At 44.4% G+C, this 14,118-nt stretch overlaps 1 protein-coding gene across 1 annotated transcript in view; it reads left to right on the plus strand.

The window, feature by feature from the left end:
* The window catches only part of LOC126284394 (netrin receptor UNC5C), a 1,047,805-nt gene that overhangs the window by 609,269 nt on the left and 424,418 nt on the right, over window positions 1–14,118 (plus strand). The gene's annotated exons all lie outside the window — the stretch shown is intronic.

The following is a 14,118-nucleotide window of genomic DNA, read 5'->3' on the forward strand; positions in this document are numbered from 1 at the left end:
CTGTCCATATCCATAATCTTCATTCTCTTCCTTGTCTTGCTGGGGTATTCTCTCTCCCTGTTTCCTTTGCCTAGTCATCTTTTGGATATTTTCCTCTGCTGCCTGGGCTTTGTCAAGTCACACTTCATCGACTCTTCGGAGTATCTTCATTGTGAATGCACTTGGATGGAAGCCTAATCTCTGCAGGCACTTAATCCTGCCTACATTTCCACTTTTTAACACTAGACAGGCATCACACGCAGCTATCTTCACAACATTTGAGTACACAAACACTGTTTTGGGACAACGCATCCATATAAGGTGATTGTAACTCTCATATGAATTTTGTGTTTTCCCAGGTACACATTTCTTCAGCAGTTCAGGATTGGCTAGATATCTGAAAGTTGGCTGTATAACATTTAAAGCAGCCAGTGGCAAACCATGTTTAAGTGTGTATGGCTTTCCACTGGCTTCTGCCTGAAGATATTTGCACCACGAAATGTCACAGAGGTAGTGTTGAGGAGTCTGATCGGTGGAAAGTTTGTGGAAGAATATTAAGCACACTGCTTCCTGCACTGTTTTCACACTGTGTAAATTGTCCCTGATGGCTTTCCCATAATATATTTGTAATGCGTGAATTTCTTTGTCTGTCAATCTGTTAACACCTCCCAGTGGCTTTCCATCTTCTAATTTTTTGCCCTTCATTTCCTTCTTCAGACTGAGAAGTCTGCCACTAGAATCTCCATCACCTAGGTACTTCACATACCTAACTCCATATTGTTCTACTGACCTTTGGAATATTAGTTTCATCCCAGCTGCCTCCAGCCCACCACTTGACCCCTGATAATTCTTACAGCAGACTTTCTTGTGTATCTCCTGACACCTTCCTTCTTCACTGCTGTCATAATTCTTTTTGGTATCACAATAAGAGCAATATTTGCTCATTACTTGAAAATCCAAGATTTTTACTGTGTCCACACTGATGACACACCATGAAGTGATGTATGGCCCCTTTTCATCCACGTTCCATCACAGGAGACACACAGATCTGTCTTCACATCACAATTACTTTCTGTCCCTTCACTGTAACGTCTACAGCTTCCTCAACAGCCGCTTGCATGCTTTCCTTGCACTCAACCTCAAGAGCTCTGAGGAGTGTTTTGTTGTACTCAGTGAATCTAGCCACTGGTGGAGGCATATTAATCAAGCCACAAAACAAATTCATGCCTTCTCTTCCTACACCCATGCATCTCATGGCATGACGCAATGATGTATTAGCTTCATACGTTTTCCCATGGAGAGCAAAGTCTTGAATTGAGCATCATATTTGCAGACGTCACAGAAAATATGTTTATTACTTACAGTGCCAATTCTGGCATTGTCATCATACAGTCTGGGGCGCTTGGACCCACAATTACCACGTGCACATAAAACATTAATCATATGGCCAAGAATATCTAAGTCAATTAACCTAAATCCACTACAAAATTCGTCCTTAGCACTGTACGCTGCATCATTAATTCCTTCACTGATTTTCTTCTTCGACGAACTTGGCGATTTCATCGAAAACTGTTCTTCAGACATAGAAGGAACATTTACAATATTCTTATTTAAACATTCTGTGCTCCTTACAAGTGAAATTCGACACTTTCTCACTCTTTTGAATACACGGCCACTGTTACGAACCATTTTAAGCAAAAAAGCTAATAAATTGCCAAACAACAACTGTAACACACACTATTCAAAAACAAATCATGTTAATAACCAAAGGAACAGGCATGTATAATCTTTCTCACAGCCTTCTAAATACGTCTGCTATTCGTTTCGATTGTGTGACTGAAAAAAACACAAAAATATATTTAGTGTCAAGAATGAGTGGAGCACAGTACAGATAAAGGAGAGTGGCAAGAGCTGACAGTCGAAGAAAATTTTTTTAAAAATAGTTCTAGGCAGATTTCGATTACGAAACTTTCAGATGTCATTCTTAAAACATCAACCTAATAAATTATGTAATAAAAAATCGAATTTGTTCACTATTTTGCCTTACGTCTGCCCTTAAATCAGCTTTTCTTAAGCAAATGGATAGGTCGCGTAGCAGAAATATCCTGGGCTTTTCGATCGTCTGATCTCAGTCCATTGGGTTTTTATTTATGGAGTAATTTGAAAGATAGAGTGTATTCAAGATCTACTACAAAATTGGAAGCTCTTCACCAGCCTTTTCAAGGTGTACGGTAGATACAGAAGATACCTGGAATATGGAAGCGAATTAGGCATTTAATAATGTGCCGTTCAACAGTTTGTGTTGGAGCTAATTGTGGACGTTTAGAATATTTCATTTAGCCGTCAGAAGACAATATTTGTGTAAATTAAAACTGGAAATTTCAAAATAAAGAGACAGAAACGAAGCAAACTTGTAACAACGAAAAAGTGTCTGTAACAAAGAAAATAAAAGAAAGTGAACCTATGTATGTGTGAACCTTTTTGCTTCTTTTTAAGTATTCTATCGATTCCTCAAATTTCCCGCATGTCAGTTAATACCCTGGTAAGTGGAAAGCCTTTCCCTGACGAAAAAATTATTTCTAAGGAACTATGCTAGGGATAGCTACACTGCTTGTTGCAATTGGCAGCTTATCTCAGATTTTTTATGGTTACGCTTCCACATGTACTCTTTTTGTTACCCGTAGAGGGTATACGCAATACTCAATTTCTCTCCATACGTTTTCCAACATTTTTCCCATAAAAAGGTCAAGAAGGGGTATGTCTTATGAACATGATGGCCGTTATATTGGACCGTCTCTACCGTTCTATCTGTGCAGGTGGCCACTGCATTAGACCGTCTCTACAGTTCCATCTGTCCAGAAACTTTCATCCAAGAATTTGCGAACAAACAAACCCCAGTGTGGCGATGCATCATCTTGTTGAAATACTATCCGTAGTTCAAATTCCTGTAGCTAAGTTGCAATGTAATGTTCCAACATATCCAGATGAACTGCTGCCGTAATGCTAGCCTCAGTGAAAAAGAACGGTTCAGTATTTGTGTTGTGCGATAAGCCACACCGCATGTGCATTGTCAGGCCGCAGCTTATCTGCTGTACCCGATATGTGGCTTCTTCGACCCCGCACATCCGGACATTATGCCTGTTTACTTTCCCGGAGATGTGAAAAGCCTCTTCATCAGCCGCGGCGGTTAGCCTTGCCGTCAGGGCGCCTTGCCACGGTTCGCGCGGCTGCCCCCGTCAGAGGTTCGAATCATCCCTCGGGGCTGGGCGTGTGTGTTGTCCTTAGCGTAAGTTAGTTTTAGTTAGTTTAATTAATGTGTAAGCCGAGGGATCGAAGACCTCAACAGTTTGGTCCCATTGAACCTTAACACAAATTTCCAAAAAAAAAAAAAATTGCTCTTCATCAGAAAACAAAATTTGATTAAGGTAGTCATTGTCTGTATTGATTCGTTCCAGCATATCCCCAGCCAGCAAATTTGACACATCTAGACCTATCAGTGAGCTGAAAAGGTTGCAGGAGTTTCACTTTGTACGCACAGAGATGCTGTAGTTCGTGTAAAATCTTCATCACAGCGCTCTGAGGTATGCCTGTTCTCCTGGAAACACTACGCGTCGATTTCCGCGGCTGACAGTCTCTTTAAATTTTTCATATCCCCTTTTTTTTATGCTTTTCACAACTGACAGATCTCGACCATAGGCACTTTGGAACTGTCACTGAACTGTAGTAGGCGACAGTGTTTCATGAACCCACAAAAGATATTACGCTTTCTCCAGCAAAGACGCCATTGTGACACCAGCACTCCTAAATTACGCTTTCCGTAACGAGACAGAGAGAGAGAGAGAGAGAGAGAGAGAGAGAGAGAGAGAGAGAATAAATCACATGCTATCAGAGAATGTGAAGAAGTGTGTAAATAAAAACTTCAGAAGTTATGCCAGCACTTATTAAAAAAAATGATAGACATGTAGAAGTACACCCTCAAGAAACTTCATGAGTTAAACTTTGTCTTTTTTTAAGTACCAGCCTACATTTTTGGTTCTGTAATTCAGTTCTCCTCAAGATCTGTTCGTAAACGTATTACCCTCTGCCATTCACGTAAAGATGACGTTATTAAAACGTAACACAAAACTAATATACTCTGTCGTGTACCAACACATAGCGTAGTCTCCCGGGTCAGCGAATCTCTCTCACTTGCCGGAGTTGTAGTAAATGAGTGGAAGCTCATGGACAATGCGTTTTGATCTTTGAGCTAACTGTCTTCAGCTGCAGGTTTGTGTGGGTACAATGTACACCAACGATAACAAAGTAGATGTGCGACTCATCTAAGGAAAACGTAAGTTAGCAGCACAATAATTTCAGTAACACGTCGTGTGTGTTCAGTTGTTTACAGTCACTTCCATTTTACCTCGCGTACATGCACGGCCTGTTACCAGAGGAGAGTCAAAATCAGTTTTTGCTATATTTACGTGAATGGTGTACAGTGATGAGTGTTTGAACAGGCCTTGAGCAGATGAAGTGCATTACCGTAAATATATATGGTGCAATCAAAATACTTACGCTGTTCATATTTTCATAACGAACAATTTTAAAAGAAAGGTAATCAAGCTGGTTAATGTTCCTCTAAAAGGTAAGCAACATTCTATATGAACTGAAGGTGCCCGCCCGAATAGCCATGTGGTCTAACGCACAGGTTTCCGGAGTAGAAAGGAGCACCTGGTCCCTGGCACGAAACCGCCCAGCGGACTTGTGTCCAGGTCCGGTGAGCCGGCCAGTCTGTCGATGGTTTTTAGGTGGTTTTCCATCTGCCTCGGCGAATGTAGGCTGGTTCCCCTTATTCCGCCTCAGCCACACTATGTCGGCCATTGTTGCGCAACCAAGTTCTCCATGTACGCGTACACCACCATCACTCTACCACGCAAACATAGGGGTTACACTTGTCTGGCTTGAGACGTTCCCTGGGGGGCTCCACCGGGGGTTGAACCGCACAATAACCCTGAAAGAGTGGTTCGGTGTGGGGCGGCGGAGGGTTGAAGTGATCGTCGTGGGGTTGTGGACCACTGCGGCTGCGGCGGGGACGGAGCCTCTCCGTCGTATCTAGGTATCCGGTTAACATACAATACAATACAATACAATACAAACTAAAGGCAAAGAGGGGAAGAAATGGAAGGAAAGGGATCACTGCTGTCAGTTACGCGGAATCAGCGACAACGAATGAAAATGTGTAATGGTTCAAATGGCTCTGAGCACTATGGTCATGAGTCCCCTAGAACTTAGAACTACTTAAACCTAACTAACCTAAGGACAGCACACAACACCTAGCCATCACGAGGCAGAGAAAATCCCTGACCCCGCCGGGAATCGAACCCGGGCGTGGGAAGCGAGAACGCTACCGCACGACCACGAGATGCGGGTTGAAAATGTGTACAGTACGGGGATTCGAACCAGCGATCTTCTGCTTATGAGGCAGATGCGTTAACCACTGCACCATCTTAGGCAGAGCACTATCATCACTGCGCGAACCCGCTCGGCACGCCTCATAGCCCATCCACACTCCCATCGAGCACCACCTATCCGCAATCCCAGTCCATTTCTTTCATGTTTGCTCTCTGATATTCCCACAGGAGGCCGGACGTATTTTTACATCCGCACTTAAAGAGTGGATCCATTGCCCAGCTATACCAATAACATTACATGAAGGCTTGGTGTCTGTTTTTCCGGACATATCGGAAAGAAAAGGCACCACCCCTACATTAGTCATATAAGCAACATTTGCTTGACGCTTGATACATTTTTCATTTTCCTTCCCAACTAAAACTTATTTTAGGTCTTCAAGATAAATGGATTATTCACCAGACACTATTGACGTAGGAAGTTGCATTAAGAATGGAACCTTTCTAGACTTTCATTGGGCTTTGCAATTACAGAACTTTGAAGGATTCCAAGTCGAAGGGAAGAACCTGGCATATGTAGCCTACGCAGATGACATCTACTTAATCAGCAGCTCTGAAGAGGAACTGAAACAAAGGGGCCAGAGCACTGGATAGGGCTGACAGCAAATATAGCCTTCTCACAAACAAAGCAAAGACGGATTACCGCGTTAGGAATCGTCGACAAGATCAGAATAGTGAACAGTACAGTCCCTGCGGATGTGAGACCGGTCCTACAAGAGAGTCGGCGATGTTGGGAGCACTTTTAATAGAGAACTCGTCGTACGAAGTACAGTTTAACGCCAGGATACAGGCAGGAACGCGATCTTTCTACTGCTTAACACGACTGCTTCGGTCAAGGCGTCTTCGGGACAGTTAAAAGATCCGGTTACATAACGCCCTGGGTGAATCTGTGGCACTGTATGGCTGAGAGATGTCGAGTATCTGAAAGCGGGACTCTCATAAACTTCTCGTATTTGAGAGAGAAGTGCTGCGAAAAATCTTTGGTCCGGTGTTGAACGCAAACCCCGGTGAACAGAACATCAAACACAACCACGTGATGGACGAATTGTACCGAGATACTAATATAGCAGAAATGATAAGATGCAAGCAGCTACAATAGGCTGGCATGTGACAAGGGTGGCAGAAGACAGATGGCCACGGAAGCTCCTGGATTTCATCCCCAGGGAAGACCAACGAAGAGAGGAGGGATGGCCACCATGAAGACCTGCAACAGTCTGCGACAGGTATGGATAGATGGCGGATGGCAGCGATGGATAGAAGACAATGTAGAAGGAAACTTTCAGCAGCGCGTGGCCCTTTAGGCCTGGTCGAGTAAAAGAAAATGCAAGTACAATGCAATTGCGCAGTGAATAGCTGAATATCTTTCTTGTACCTGAAGATGGTCTGATTTGCAACTATATCCGCCGTCTTTATCAAGAATAAAGTAGTGCAGCTGTGTATTATACGATGCAGTTTTTAACCTTTATCAGAGATGTTTAGAATCGTCTACACAGACTACACATATTGATCTCGGGCAGACTGCTAAGTTCTCTGACGAGACAAGCACACACTACGGCGAGCTTACCTCTGGCGGGCATTACCAGCGCAGTCTCTAAGGGAACACGCGTCTGTTAGGACATACTGTTACAATGTCTATTGGCGTCAAGGCCCTCTAGCGTGTAGTGCAATATGGTTCACTGGTTTCAAAAATAGCACGCGGAGAACCAATCTACCCTCCTCGCTCTTTTATTTTGTTTTTGAATTAAAGTATAACTTATGTTCGTCCCATTGCCTGTTTCTTTCAGTTAGCTTCTGTACTATACTGTAGCATTTATTTCTATGATTCGTCTAAGTCTCATAGAGCTGTGGTACTTGGCAGTGACAGCTTGTGAGAAAGTTAATTTCGTCCTTACGTTTCGCACATCAGTACATTATAAGAAACAGCCCCAGTAGGACAAACTCATTTAATAAGTCAGCTGTGTACTAATTTTGACGTGTCTGTTGTACAGAGTGTACATGGGACGAAGCGCTAAGACTTTGGGATATGTTTTAAAGATGACAAATGAGCACATCAAACGTAACTGCAAAATACAAGTGCCTTTGCACTACATCGCGTAAACAACAACCATACATCCAAAAACATAAACGAAAAGCTCCAAATTCCACATTGCACCGATAAGCAGAAGAAAATAAATGATTTTGAAGGTAGTCAAATTTTCAGTCTTTTATAAAGCCAACCAGGTACACTACTCGTTATGAACAAATAGACCTGCAGAGCAGAAAGTTTTTCGATAACCTCAGTCACATCGTACTAATGATCAATCAAAAATCGTCTATAAAATAAACAAATTTTATAATTTACTTTTACCTCACCACAATGTTTTTATTTATTTTGCGTATGATTTTTATTTCTTACTACTTTCAATCCTCCTCAAACACATACATACATATACAGTCACAGTATTGTTCCATGTTAGATTTATTCTTTGGTCTATGGAGCACCCTTGTAAATTTAGCGTTCTATTAAAATGTCAAGCTGTCAGACCAAGAAGACAGAATATAAGTGGACCAAAACGGATAGGAAATGCCTAAGATGCTGCCATTTCAACACATATTTCACATTCTTCTGCTGCAGGTCAATATCTTTCTAATAAGATACATTCATATTATTGCGTTTCTGTGAAAATAATGCTGTGTGCTCTAGACGTGAATCAATAAAATAAAACGAAGCCGGGGGGAGGGGGGGGGGGGGGGGCAGTTGCTACCACACTGGACTCGCATTCAGGGAAGGACAACGATTCATCCCTGATTTAGGTTTTCCGTGATTTCCCTAAATCGCTCCAGGCAAAAGCCGGGATGGTTCCTTTGAAAGGGCACGGCCGACTTCCTTCCCCGTCCTTCCCTAATCCGATGAGACAGATGACCTTGCTGTTTAGTCTCTTCCCCTAAACAACCCAACCCAAACCCAATAAAATAAATACAGCAAATGTGAAAGAATGCCATCTTCTTTTAACAAATTTCGTGCTGTGGTGCCCACTAGGGAGAAAATTTAGAGTCACCCTTGTGTTAGTAGTACTTCACTGGTGATGTTCTTGCAGGGTTTGCTGCCTGGCGTTGCGTGTTGCACACCCGTTAGGCACACGCGCGAAATTACTGCCAACTCCCTATCGGACGCGGGTAGCCTACTGCGCGTACGGGTGTGCGTATCCTATTATTGGACAGAGGTCCATCAATATGCATCTCGAAAAGACCGTGTGTGTGTGTGTGTCCTGACTCACCGACTGAGTCATTTGGCCGTGGATGGAAATTGCTGCTGCGGGGGTGCACGAACACCAGCTGTGGTGCCCCCGTGAATGCCGCGGCTTAAGAGGAAAAAAGGGCAGGCCTAAAGACTTCCTGCAATCTCCTCGGCCCTAGACGCTGATTAGGAGGGATTATACACAGCACGCAGGAACTGCGCAACTCTCTGCAATTATTTGAGATGAGGAAGCGCCGGGAAACTCCCTTGAGGCGAATTTCTAATTTCAGCTTAGTCATATATGCATCAAAGTATAGAAAACTCAAAAGCAATATGCGTGCCCATTGAATCTATAGCACTATATAAAGACAAGTCGTAGTTTAACGTTGTCACCAAAAATTTCAAAAGGTTTTTTGCCGGTTTACTTCGGATTTTTACTCCATACTCTAGTAAACGTTTGATTAGGCATAGGCTACACATTTTCGCCAATGTACTTAATTTTAACACGATACTTTAATAAACATTCAAACGAACGTGTGCTACATATTTTTTGAAGATTGGGCTATATGGTATCTAAATATATTTTTACACTATATAAAGGAGCAAAGTTTTTAGCTAAAGTCTCGAAGGTTCTTGCCGATTTACTTCAATCTGTTACCAGAGACTCTAATGAACACTAAGACTGACACCGGCTGTTTATTTTTTAAAATATATAACAATAAATCTAATATATAAAGAGGATAGAGCATAAATTTTTTAATAGATGAATATATATGTAATACATAAAGGAGAGATGTTGTTCTCAAAATTCTCTAAAAGGTATTGACCAGCTTAATTTTCAACTCTTATACAATACACAATACAACAGACATTCGGACAGACATGGTCTACATATTTTACAAACAATGATGTACAGGTTTTCTCTTAAAATCGTCTCCGAGAAAGAAAGTCCTATGATGTGCACTGCTCTTAAAACGAGCGGTTTAATTTTCTTTCTCACAGTCAGACAAACTGTTCCGTCCATATAATTTTCTCTCATTAGGTATATTTCTTTTTTAAAATGTACAGCCGGCCGGAGTGGCCGTGCGGTTATAGGCGCTACAGTCTGGAACCGAGCGACCGCTACGGTCGCAGGTTCGAATCCTACCTCGGACATGGGTGTGTGTGATGTCCTTAGGTTGGTTAGGTTTAACTAAACTAAAGTTCTAGGCGACTGATGACCTCAGAAATTAAGTCGCATAGTGCTCAGAGCCATATGAACCATTTTTGCCAAAAATGTACACGCAGAAGTTTGTAATTTTGTATAATTCCTAACAGTCGGTTTTTACAGAAAACAGAAAATTTCTGTTAGTGGCTCATCGGCTTATGATTAGAACATTGTTACGAAGTACGAATTTGCAATAACAATAAACGAGTGAGAGAGAGGAAGGGAGAGCAGATGAGCAGAAAAGGGGTGGCAGAAAATGAACACAGACAATGGGAAGAAGGAGATGGACAAAGAGAGGTAGGGAGGAATAGACGGAGAGAGAGGAGCAAGATGAGATAGAATTACGGCAGTGGATGTGATGGACAGACAGAGGGGGGAGGAGGAGGTGGAACAAAAGATAGTAAGGAGGAAATCGACAAGGAGAGGGGCCGAAGGAGATTTGTATGTACACACATCTAAAAATGTTTTGCATCAACCCGATTGTCAGTACTCCTGAATATAGAGGTTGACTGTGGATGTTGTATCACAAACATTGTCCCTTTGACTGTTCAAGGATGTCACTAAGCCCGCCCAAAGATGTAAACAACCATGCATGAGCAGAACCTATTAGACGGAGGGAGGTCCAACAGCCGATCAATTCCAGTCATTCCACTAGAAAGGACGTACACGGCTCGTATTGTCCGCTGTTCAACCATGCCTAGACGGTCAGTACCGTGGTTCGATCGCGTCCGTATTGTTACTTTGGGCCAGGAAGGGCTCTCAACAAGGGAAGTGTGCAGGCGTCACGGAGTGAACCAAAGCACTGTTGTTCTGACATCGAGGAGATACAGAAAGACAGGAACTGTCGATGACATGCTTCGCTCAGATCGCCCAAGGGCTACTGCTGCAGTGGATGACCGCTACCTACAGATCATGGTTCGGAATAACCCTGAGAGCAACGCCACCATCTTGAATAACGCTTTTCGTGCAGCCAAAGGACATCGTGTTACGACTCAAACTGCGATCAATAGGCTGCATGATGCGCAGTTTCACTCCCGACGTCCATGACGAGGTCCCTCTTTACAACCACAGCACCTCCTGTTTTGGGGTGGCATTTCGTGGGACCGACGTACTCCGCTGGTGGTCATGGAAGGCACCGTAACGGCTGTACGATACGTGAATGCTATCCTCCGACCGTATTGGCAGGTTATTGGCGAGGCATTCGTCTTCATAGGCTTCAATTCACGCCTCCATCGAGTACATCTTGTGAATGACTCCCTTCAGGATAACGACATCGCTCGACCACAGTGGACAGCATGTTCTCCAGACGTGAACCCTATCGAAGATGCCTGGGATAGATTGAAAAGGGATGTTTATGGACGACGTGACCCACCAATCACTCTAAGGGATCTACGCCGAATCGTCATTGATGAGAGGGACAATCTGGACCAACAGTACCTTGAACTTCTGGATAGTATGCCACGAAGAATACAGGCATGCATCAGTGCAAGAGGACGTGCTACAGGGTATTAAGAGGTACCGGTGTGTACAATAGTCTGGACCGCCACCTCTGAACGTCTCGCTGTATGTTGGTATAACGTGCAATGTGTGATATTCTTGAGCAATAACAAGGGCAAAAATGATGTTTATGTTGATCTCTATTCCAAATTTCTGTATATGTTTCGTACAGATGTGATGCAAAACTTTTTTTGATGCGTGCATATCCAGTTTCGATAGATATTTAGCAACCGGGAAGCATTCCGGTGTTGGCTAGTGACTGATAAAGCATAGTGAAGGTGAGATAGACGGAGCATAAGGAAATTCACTTTAAACTGTAGGTAACTTTCTGTTTTTATGTCAAGGAAGAGCGAATATTCTCTATATCAGTGCCTATTAAACTGCAATGACATTCAAACAAACCGTCGTGTTGATCGAAAGTGTTGGCAATTTCCGTCTTTGTGCGGTACCTCGGAATATCCCTCTGTTTATCGCAGGATTACATAAGTGTGATATTGTCGGTAAGATAATGAATTTAGTGTGTTCGAACATTATGAATTAGCTAGAACAAAACTATCTACTGACACGTAAACGGATTCAGAAAACATCGTTCTTCTGCACCACGACTACCTCTTCCTTCTCAAGAAGAATTGAGTGCTGTTGACAGAGGATCAAAGATTCATTCCACGGAATTACAACCCGCACCGGAATCCTTGAGCAGCTGCACTTCAGTGGTAATCACCCGGTATTTTTTACTGTGGGCAACGGTTGTACCCACATATCGAGTCCTGCAATGAATCGACAGGAACTTGTCATCTAGGATTCAGTCCTCGACCTGTGCCAGCAGACAGAGTGAGCGGTGCCGGAAGCGATCGTGCAGTCAGATGAGCGCACCTCCTCCTCCTCCCTCGCCGGCTTCCTCCGCCTCTCCGGTTGGCGACTGCAGCCTCGGGATCCGGCGGAACCAATTAGCGTGCAACTGCCGCCTCTCTCTGGCTCGTTACGCGCCTCGCATCAGCGGACACCGGTGGGACAGCCTCCCGGTACCCCAGACCCCCAGTCGCCTCCCTACTTATCAGTTACACTGCTGGCAGCTCAGCCGTAACGACGGCACGCTTTTTCCGCCGATTTCAGCGAACCATCCCACTCCGTAATGAGTATTACCAGCCCTCTCAGGTTTCTTCTGCAAATATCCGCACCTGTAGAATGCCGGTGAAAGATAGCGCTTGCAACATCATTTTTGTCATCTCTTTATAGCACCACTGCATTTCGGGACTGCTCACATCCATTCAAAAACACTGCCGAATCGCAGCTACGTTAGGCCAATCTATGTGTCTTCTTTAGTTGCCTAATCACCAAACATGATTGCTGGGTGTATCACTTTGACTCTTCCAACGCGAGACAAAGGATCTAGCAAACTACTGCAAATACGCTCTTAGAAAGAAAGAAGAATATAAAAAAAAAGAACGACGCACTACGAAGGAATTATCCGAATGGGACGGAAATCGGTAGACCTGATGTACATGTACAGACAAACAAGTGATTACAGTTTCGGAAAGTACGATTTATTCACGATTTATTTAATCGCATGGCTAAGGCAAACCCTTGGACAGATCGTTCACCGGGTGCCGATCTTTCAATTTGACGCCACTTCGGCGACATGCAGTCGATGAGGATGAAAGGAGGATGATGACAGCACAACACCGGTCGTGGTGGCTGAGCGGCTCTAGGCGCTTCAGTCCGGAACCGCGCGACTGCTACGGTCGCAGGTTCGAATCCTGCCTCGGGCATGGATGTGTGTGCTGTCCTTAGGTTAGTTAGGTTTAAGTAGTTCTAAGTTCTAGGGCTCTGATGACCTCAGATGTTAAGTCCCATAGTGCTCAGAGCCATTTGAACCACTTGAACCATGACAGCACAACACCCAGTCTTTGGGCGGAGAAAATTCTCCTACCCAGCTGGGAATCGAACCCGCGCCCAGAGGATTGACAATCCGTCACGCTGACCATTCAGCTACCGGGGGCGGACATTTATTCAAGAGAAAGAGCTTCACAAACTGAGCAAGTCAATAACGTGTTGGTCCACCTCTGGCCTGTAAGCAAGCAGTTATTTTTCTTGGCACTGATTGATAGAGGTGATAGGTGTTCTCGGGAGGGATATCGGTGCCATTCTGCCCAAAAGGCGCGTGAGATCGTCAAAATCCACAAATGGTCGGAGGGCCCTGCCCAAAATGCTCCATACGTTCTCAGTTGAGGATAGATCCGGCGAAGGGGAACTCATCACTAAAGACAACTCCATCCAAGGACATTCCAGGCCTCAGAAGAGTCGGGAGACGCCCCGGATAGCGATGTGGTACACTAGCCTGACTGCCGCCCGCCATTCACAGTGGCGTAGTGAAGGTAACTGGCGCATGGGGCACGAAACTTACTGGCGCCATTCCCCCCTCCCCCCCCCCCCCTTGACACCAGCGGCACAGCGGTGCAGTGCTTGATTAGCACCCTCGCCCCCCCCCCCCCCCACCACTCACCCCTCGGTATGACGTTATTGAGCCGTGCTTTGGCTCGCGTTGGTGCTGTTTATAGGTTTCCGTGCTCTGTTGGAGGCCAGACCGTATCGTTTAGCTGACATGTTGTCTTCTTCTCGTGTTGCCTGGCGCGACTTGGTTTCGCAAGCGTTGCCTGTCCGCTAGTGGCAGCAACGGCAGTTGTCGATATGTAGTACCTGTGGCCCTATCTTTGGGGCGACATCGTGCTTCTTCCGGGTCGTGTCAGTGGGCAGTTCGGTTGGGGACCCAG

Source organism: Schistocerca gregaria, chromosome 8 (assembly GCF_023897955.1).
Source record: "Schistocerca gregaria isolate iqSchGreg1 chromosome 8, iqSchGreg1.2, whole genome shotgun sequence".
Classification (NCBI taxonomy): domain Eukaryota; kingdom Metazoa; phylum Arthropoda; class Insecta; order Orthoptera; family Acrididae; genus Schistocerca; species Schistocerca gregaria.